This window comes from Camponotus floridanus, unplaced genomic scaffold, assembly GCF_003227725.1.
Source record: "Camponotus floridanus strain SB8 unplaced genomic scaffold, Cflo_v7.5 scaffold4, whole genome shotgun sequence".
Taxonomy (NCBI): Eukaryota; Metazoa; Arthropoda; class Insecta; order Hymenoptera; family Formicidae; genus Camponotus; species Camponotus floridanus.
In genome coordinates, this window is record NW_020229547.1 from 2,418,549 (window position 1) to 2,427,548 (window position 9,000).

Consider the following 9,000-nt stretch of genomic DNA (forward strand, 5'->3'; position numbering starts at 1 on the left):
TATTAAATATAGTTATTGCACATGTATAATGTTTTGTAACGTTGGTACATGTATAACGAATTTATTGTTTCCGTCAGATTTATAGAGCGTGTGATAACTGAAAATGTAATTTCATGTGCGCAAATGTAATATAATCGAAAATATTCATAAATAAATTACAACATACTAAACTAACTGCGTCAAGTATAAATACGTAAGATAATGTGATACAAAGGGTCTGTTCTTTTCAGCTGTACTGCTACACTAGTGCAATAAGTTAGAAAGAGACAAACATACTTTCTTTCACTCTAACTAATTGCACTAGTGCAGCAGTGCAGCTGAAAAGAACAGAGTTACATAAAAGAAAAAGCAAACAAAATCTTGCAAGTGTCATTTTGAAATTTTTATTATAATTTTCTTGAATAAAATTTTCTTAAAGTAATATTCTTTATATAAATTTGATATTAAACACACTTGATTCGATCGGTTTAATGAACAATTATTCTTTTATTTTCAATCTTTACATTCCAATTCAAGTAAGATGATTACTCACATCAATATTTGTTTATTGAAAACAAGAATATGTAAATATTACATAAATAAAAAAAAATTATAATAGTATGGAATAAATAAAATTTTGAAGCCACAATTTTATTTAATATAAAAAATGGCATTGCAAAGAAAAACACTACACAATATTTCTGAATGTGATATATTTATCGTGACGATAAATTCTGGTTTTCTATAGGGGAGGCAATTTATTTCTAATAAAGTCATAAAAAAATTGCTATCAATATATGCGAAGATATCTTGACTTATTATTCAATTAATCTCCTTCAATTTTCAAACACTTTTAATTTAAATATCTCGATAACTAAATCACGAGATTTTTTCTTTTTCTTCTAAATTCGTTTATATATTTGAAACTCGGTTTGCAACAAAGCTTTTTTTATTGTTATTTATAATTCCAAAGGCATGATTATTTGTTATTCTTGGTAGCAAAAACTCAATTATAGAGTTCTCGTATAATTTCTTTATGAAATTTATATGATTTATAAAATAGAAATATTTAACATAGTTTCTTTTTGAGCGCTCTGTATTATGCGCATTTAACATCACGTTCCGCTTAAATATACAGTCTCGCAATTTAATTAAACGTCAGTCGCGTCATATGAGTAGGCAATACCGACGCCTTTTTCTCTACATAGAGGAAGCAACTTATTTTTTTCCACGGGATGATGCCATACATATTGCTGTATCATATCGAATAAGCTTAGCGTAAGCGAGAGAGAAGAGAAGTATCTAAAAAGCGAACGGATGTTTCTGTTTGCCTTTGACCCGACGTGTCTAGCCAGCTAGAACCATTGCTTGTCGCAAACATCGAGGATCCCTGCGCGCCTGTTGGTGGCAATTTCAACCCTGTTTTGAATTTAGATGGAATTTAGGCAAGCTGTTACGATCCGCGCCTCGGCCGGTTTTCCCCTCCTGGCCACGCGATCTGCATATGTGAAATATGTATATATACATATGTTTAAACGCGTGCATACATATGCAGAAACCGCTGCATTATATGCTACGTGCGAGGCAACTTTAAAAATTATGTAATTTTTATGTTTGCTTTTGTGGAAAATCATACATTGCATTATATATAGTACATTTATTGATAAATTGAAAGGAAAAAACATTGCTAGCTGAATATGTATATTTTTCATATTTATTAAAACACCCAAGCGAGTATTTTTTCGTGCAAAACTTCATTCATTTGAATTGGACTCATTGGAATCTTTGATTTATTTAAAAGTTATTCAATCTGAATGTTAACTGAAAATTATGATATTTTATATTATGATTTTTTTGTTTAAGAGAATATTTAAATTACAAATTAAACAGTAATCGGGCTTGAGGAGCTAATATTATGCAATAATGTTAAAGTCAGTAAATAAGAATAGATTTAATAACGTTGCAATATATTTAAATTAAGTAACTATTAATGACTGTGCGCATTATGTGATGAAATGTATAAGTAACTTACACAGTTAATTACACAGCCGAATATACGGTTCATTCGGATACCATTCATGCGATAAGCGTAATCCTTATAATTTTTAAGTTTTAATTTTCCTAAAATTTATTTATTTGTACTGAAGAGAGTCCAGTTGAGGACAGAAACGTACGTTTACATTTCATCACATAATGCGCACAGTCATTAATAGTTACTTAATTTAAATGTATTGCAACGTTATTAAATCTATTCTTATTTACTGACTTTAATATTATTGCATAATATTAGCTCCTCAAGCCCGATTACTGTTTAATTTATTTAGATAGGAGCCTCTTTTACTTTTATTAAATTAAAAATGTTTGATTAAAATCCAATGTTAATTCATATTTTAATTCGATTATAAATTAATTAATAATACATTTACTTAAATCTATTATACATTTATTAATTTAAAATTAATAAATTTAATTATGTATTTTTTGATTGAAGGAAAGCATTAATTTTAAATATTTTCTTCACGATAAAAATATTTAAAATAGCTTTACGCATCATTTTAATTTCCCATTAATGCATAATTTATATTTGTTTGATGTTTCAAAGAATACATGTATTGTTTTTAAACATTCCAATGAATTAATTTAATATTCTATAGTCAATATATCCTTAACGAAAGTTCAAACGAATTGAACTGTGAAAAATTAATTAGCCGAGTAATTATTTGATTTCCATTAAACGATCATTCGCGTAATTATTTTTGCTCTATCTTCACATTTTGAAAAGGAATTATTAATTTTTATATCTCAATTATAGACGAACGCTACAATATCTATATAGATATCGTAAATTGACTGCGTTGTACGATATTTGTTGTTTTGTTCGAACGAGCCCTCTTCCATTGGAAGGGATGTAGGGTAGCGGCAGCGACGGAAGAAAATAAATTGCTACCGCATCTGATCGTATATAAAGCTTACCTCTCCTTGAATGGTTACTACTCGTGATTCGGCTCGATATCTCGTGGCATACTATACGAGAAATGAGGAGGAAGAAAAGAGAGAGACAGAAAGAGGAAGAGAACGAACTCGTGTATTATCGCGTTCTCTTCTCTTTTTTATTCCGGCGATCAATTGTGGAGAGATCAAGTGACAGAAAGTAATCCCTGGAAGAAATAAGAAAGGGGAAACGAAGTAAAGAACTATTAGAAGGAAATAAAAAGATGAAAAGAAAAATATTGATACGAAATTTTTCACTAAAAAATTTCAGGTCGCATCAGCTGGAAAAGCAACGAGCCACCGCAGCATCAGCTGTCACAATTATATTTTCTTCGCTTTATTTACTTCTCTTTCGTCTTTTCATCTCTTTCTTGATCTTCTTCTGGTATCTCTTGAAAAATGTAAGCATTGCTCAGTATGTATATTACTATCATTGTGTATAACACCATTTGTGGTATTATCCTCCTCTTATTCAGGGTGAACTAAGTGATGTACGCGTCGCGATATCCGAAGCTTTCGGATGGAAATTCTCAAACACGAAGGTATGCAAGATCAATAATCATATATTGCGACACATGTATATTCGAGGATGACGATTCGCAGGATATATCGTACGGTTTTAGGAACGAGAGAAACAGTATCAGTTTCTCGTTACGTGATAACCGAGAGTAGAGGAATTCTTCTAGGGTGAAATTTAAGCGAGAGAAAGACTGGAAAGATACATGTCTTCTCATTGGAAATAACACTGAAATGGCTACAATTGTGAATTATAATATTAAAAATAGCTTAAAGTATTTTGTAGTACATATTGTTTTACATATAACATTATTTCAAAATAAAAGCTTTTTACTTCTTTAGCTATTTTTTTATTCCATTGACAAAATTAATCAAATTATTAAATTGAAAATCCACAATTTTTGTTAAAAATATATTTTTATTTCACACACATATCTACATAATTTTTCTATACTATAAATATTTTCTGCGTGTATATATTTAAATAGTCGAGCAATGTTTGTAGGCAAACATTGCACAAATACTTTATACTAACATACATAACAGTGATTGTAAAATATTTCTCTTTGTTTTTCATACGCGTCGCGTTTATTAGAGAACTACAGTTGTATATGCAATACATTGCACCATTACGTCGCGTCACTAACAATACGACATACATCATGCCAATGTTACATCGATATCGAGGCTAGATAGAAATTGCATTTCGTCCCTGTAGATTTACGTTTCGTTGATTTATGAAGCTTCGCCGCGCGATCGAGTTTTATTGAATAACTAATAACGTTACGCACTGAATTTCACGCGCGATCGATGCACCATCATACGTTGCACGGATGCTTTGAATTTTTAGGATAATTTTGTGCTTTTAAGTTGTTATGAAGTTACGCGAAAAATCTAAGAAAATAATATATAATTTTAGTTTTCATATTTATATACATGAGAAAATTATTTATAAACGTCTCTTTAGATATCTTCAACTTTTTTTATAGATCCAAAAATATTATAGAATTTAAAATATGCTCGCCTTTAAAAAATCACCTATCTCAGTGATTTCCCCCTTTATCTTGCATATATATCCTATCATTTATCATATACAAAACGAGATTGTAGAAGGGACGTGTTGTTAGCTCATCATAATTCTAATTATGTCGCGAGATCGGGACCGAATGTATTAGTCGAAATGTAATTGTAGATGCCGGGGAGAGCGACGTGTTGCCGCGTACAAATGTCCTGTTTAATGTAAATGGTTCAGGAAACGGATGACGATCACGATTAGGCCCCTCCATAACTGAAATTTATCATTATCGCGAAAAATCGCGAGCGGATTAATAATTTGCGTTCGACTTTTTTCGATTCTAGCGTTTCGATACAGGCATACAGGCTTAATCGAGGTCGCTCTTAGATCGATATCAGGTAGGTAATTATCGTTCGTTTGACGAAGCACCCTTTTCAGCACGGGAGGATCCTGATATCACGATCCTCTCTCTCTTGAAAATAATGCAGCAGGACGCGTAAAGAGAAAATACAGGATATCCCGTCGCTCCGGACGTTACAAATCGCTCTGCCGCCAACTTTCCGATGATTTATGCAACCCCATGATGACTGATGATCCTCTTTATCAGATAAATGTACCCACCGTCCCGCGACGATCAAGTCTTCACATGTTCGCTGCACAACTTCCATATTTTACACAAGCTCATTTATTTTTAGCGCTCAAGTTGCAATACGACTTTCTTCTCAAACTGTCGCATTTCTCGCCCTGAGAGTGCAGTGTCGATATTATTATATTTTTCTTTGTGTAGGTCCTTAAAAAAAATTAAAAATTATTAAAAATAAATTTGAAATTGAAAAGTGAACAGAATCTTTTGATATTTAAATTGTTATCAAGAAACTACCTTAAGTATCACACGTAAATATTATATGTGAAAATATCTTATTATCTCGAAATAATAATATCTTTGTTCGCAACTTACGGTAGGATTAAAAAAAAATTACACTTTTACCTTTTGGTATTTACGAATATTTTGCATTGTCTTAATAAAAGTAATCTGCGTAGCAAAGCCAAAATTCCAGCCTCAAAATGTATTACGTTTCGTTCGCATGTGCGATATTGCATAATTATCACATGGAAGATTTTGGCTCCCGTTCCAGCTGTGGATACACGCGGCAAGAGGATTATATACCGCCGCGTGACGCTTTATCCATTAATGAAGCGGTTTCATCGATCTGAGCTATCTCCGCGGCTCGTACATCCTCCGCGAGTTGTGCTCGATATATTTCTTTCGAATATCCCCTGATCCGCGTTTTTCATTCTTTACTCACAATCGTAACCCGATGCTATATCAAGTCATAATCTAATCTTTATACTTCTGATTGTATCCTTTCAATCTCTATATAAAAGCGATGAAATATTATATTAGTTGTATTATTTTTATTTATTTGAACGAGAATAAAATTTTTGTAAAAAGATGATAAAAAAGTTATATGGATATAAGTGAAAAATGTTTGGAGTAAAAACATATCACAATTGTGTTTATTGTATGATAAAGTGATTGCATTTCAGGAACAAAGAAAATAAATTAAAAAATGCCAAAAATAATTAGATACATAATTAAATACATATGTAATATCATATGCACGAAATGTTGCTGCTAATAAAAGAAAATTTTGAATTTATGTATATATTTCATTAATGATTCACGTGACACATATATGAAATGCACATATATTAAACGTGTGATTTATGTTTTTGAATATATTTCATTAACAATTTATAGTCTTGCTTAAGTCTACAAAGCTGTATCTACATATATCCACACATATTCTTCGTTAATAATTAAACTGTCATTATAATTTTAAATCACCAACGATAAATAGATATTAATTTCATTTTCCGTTGCGACTACAATGTTAATTTAATTTATCATATTTATTGTATTTGTACAATTAAGTATATTTATTAATTATTTATTTATCCATTTATAACGTAATGGAATTTAATAGATACATGTTTCTCAAATAATATATTGAAGAAAAATTACAGTTATTTGGGATCCTTCTATAAAGCTTCAAACTTTTCTATAAAAATGTACACGTATATTTTTTTTTAGTGTGCGTAATTATATTAATCAGAGAATGTAATTTTGAAATAATTAATAATAATAGATTTTACTTATTTATTAAATTGCTTTTATTTATTTATTAAATTGGACACAAATTAAATATCATTGTAGCATTTTGTCACATCACATAATAAAAGATGAAATTCTAAGTGACGTGTATCATTTTTATCTTGCTGAAACTGCCATTCAATGAGAGAACTAAAGAAGTTAAGAATAGTCACATACTGGTCACACATCGCGATCACATTGAAAGTCCTCGAGATTGAGCGAAGGAAATAATTGATAGAGAGCGATAATAATTCGCGAATGCAATTAAATCGTGCTATTTCCGCTCTTACAATTCGCCTCTTTCCCTCTCGACTTCTCTGCTACCAAAATTTAAATCAATTCGCCCCCCTAAACTCACCCTCTCTCACGCGAGGGATCTTCGACGCGCGTAGTGGGATTTATTCATTATCGCGCGGTTAACTTTCAACAATGTTGTCGTTGCACATATTGTTCCGCGACAAGATGGCGGGTGCAGGACACAAAGCAATGCTGCATTCTGTGGCGGATAAAACGAGCGTGCCTTCAGGGATGTTATCTCTATGTTAGTTACTCGACAGTATACACGTGATTGTGTGTACCTATCTACCTACCTACCTATCTACCAATCTCGAGAAGACTTGCTTTATAACCGCCCTTGCTGCGACATTGACATCCGTTTCTCGATGCGCGATTTGCACTGGTCACCGGATATGTAATCGCTCCGGGATACGTCATTCCGCTTCGTCGTTATATATTCGACATTGATTTTAAGTCTCGATTTTATGATCCCATGTCATATATGAAAACCATATTATCGTGTTCCTTGTAAAAAATGAATTTTGTTCTCTTGGTAAAATTTCTGAAAATGCATCGTTTTTTTATCGAAACATCTTAGTTTTTATGTCATCTTTCTTGTAAAAAAGATTTAATCGGTAATACCATAAAAATTATCTACAAACTTCCTTTAAATTAAACACTTTTAATGAGTAATGTTGAAAGAATTTAATAAAACAAAAGAAGAACCTTTTTGATAAAAATTTTCGTTAAAAAAGCATGCTTTGCTGCCCTAGAAAACTTCATTTTATATCAACACAAATAAAATTTCCTCAAGTGCTTTGTTATAAAAATGTAAATGGACTTAATTAATTATAGTATAATTATTAAAATTTTCATGAAGAATTTATATGAAATTAAAATATTTATACGAAAGAAGAGTAAAAATGTAATGTATTAGCATATTAAAGAATGCAATGCTTGTTTTTTTTGTTAAGGAATACACTAGAATACCTCAATCTATAACTTGTATGAAAATATGTATATATATTAAATTCAATTTAAACTCGAATTTTTTTTTATTGATAAGTTTTGAAATTGCATACGTGAATAAAAATAATTTTGTATGTGATTGCGTGATTCTAATATTTAACTATTTTTTTTCACGTCACAAATGAAGGAAATAGAAATTTAAATAAATAAATAATAAAATAAATAAATAAATAAATAAATAAATAAATAATAAATAAATTAAATTGTTTACATTATTTAAATATTAAACTATAATTATAAATATACTTTTATATCCCGCGCATAATTTATCTCATCGCGATGTCGGGAAATTGCACGATTAAATCTGTCCATAGAATTATAGTTTTGTTGTGTGTGTTCTCTTCGTACAGATACTTTCAATTCTGAAACCTCTCGTCGCGGAATAAAATTGCACCTCACACTCGAACATTTCAAACTCGCGAACGATTGGATCGTGTAACTTTAACTCACTTGGCTACTTGGGTTTAGAGATCAGGCGCAGGCGAAGGTGAGGAAATTACGTGTCAGCCCGTCGTCAAAGATTCCGCTCACGCAAACCAAGTGTAAGATCTTTGGCACCGTATGTACACAGTTTTCGGATTCGTCCAAGTCGTCATTAGCCACGGGTATCGATGGTCTCGTTTATAAAGCATCATTAAAATCTTAATGAGATTCATCGACATGTTTTAATTAATAGAATAGAAGTCTGAGTGACTGACATACTTACTATTTATATCGGTCATCAATGATGGAATATAGCTGAGAATTTCAGTTCTCATTCCAAAATATCTTATTTTTTTATGTATTTTTTGGTTTTAATATTTACATTTATTTCATATACATATATGTATAATATATTAATATGCTAAATCAATCAAATCAATATTTATTTATTTTGAATTTTATTTTCTTAAATTTGCATTAAAGCAAGAGATGCATTTCTATGTTTATTTAATGGATATATATATATCGACAGGATATATCAATAGAAATTTCCAGTTTCAATCGAATGGTTTAAATTTTTTATGCGTCCTCAATTTTAATATCTATGTGCATCTCA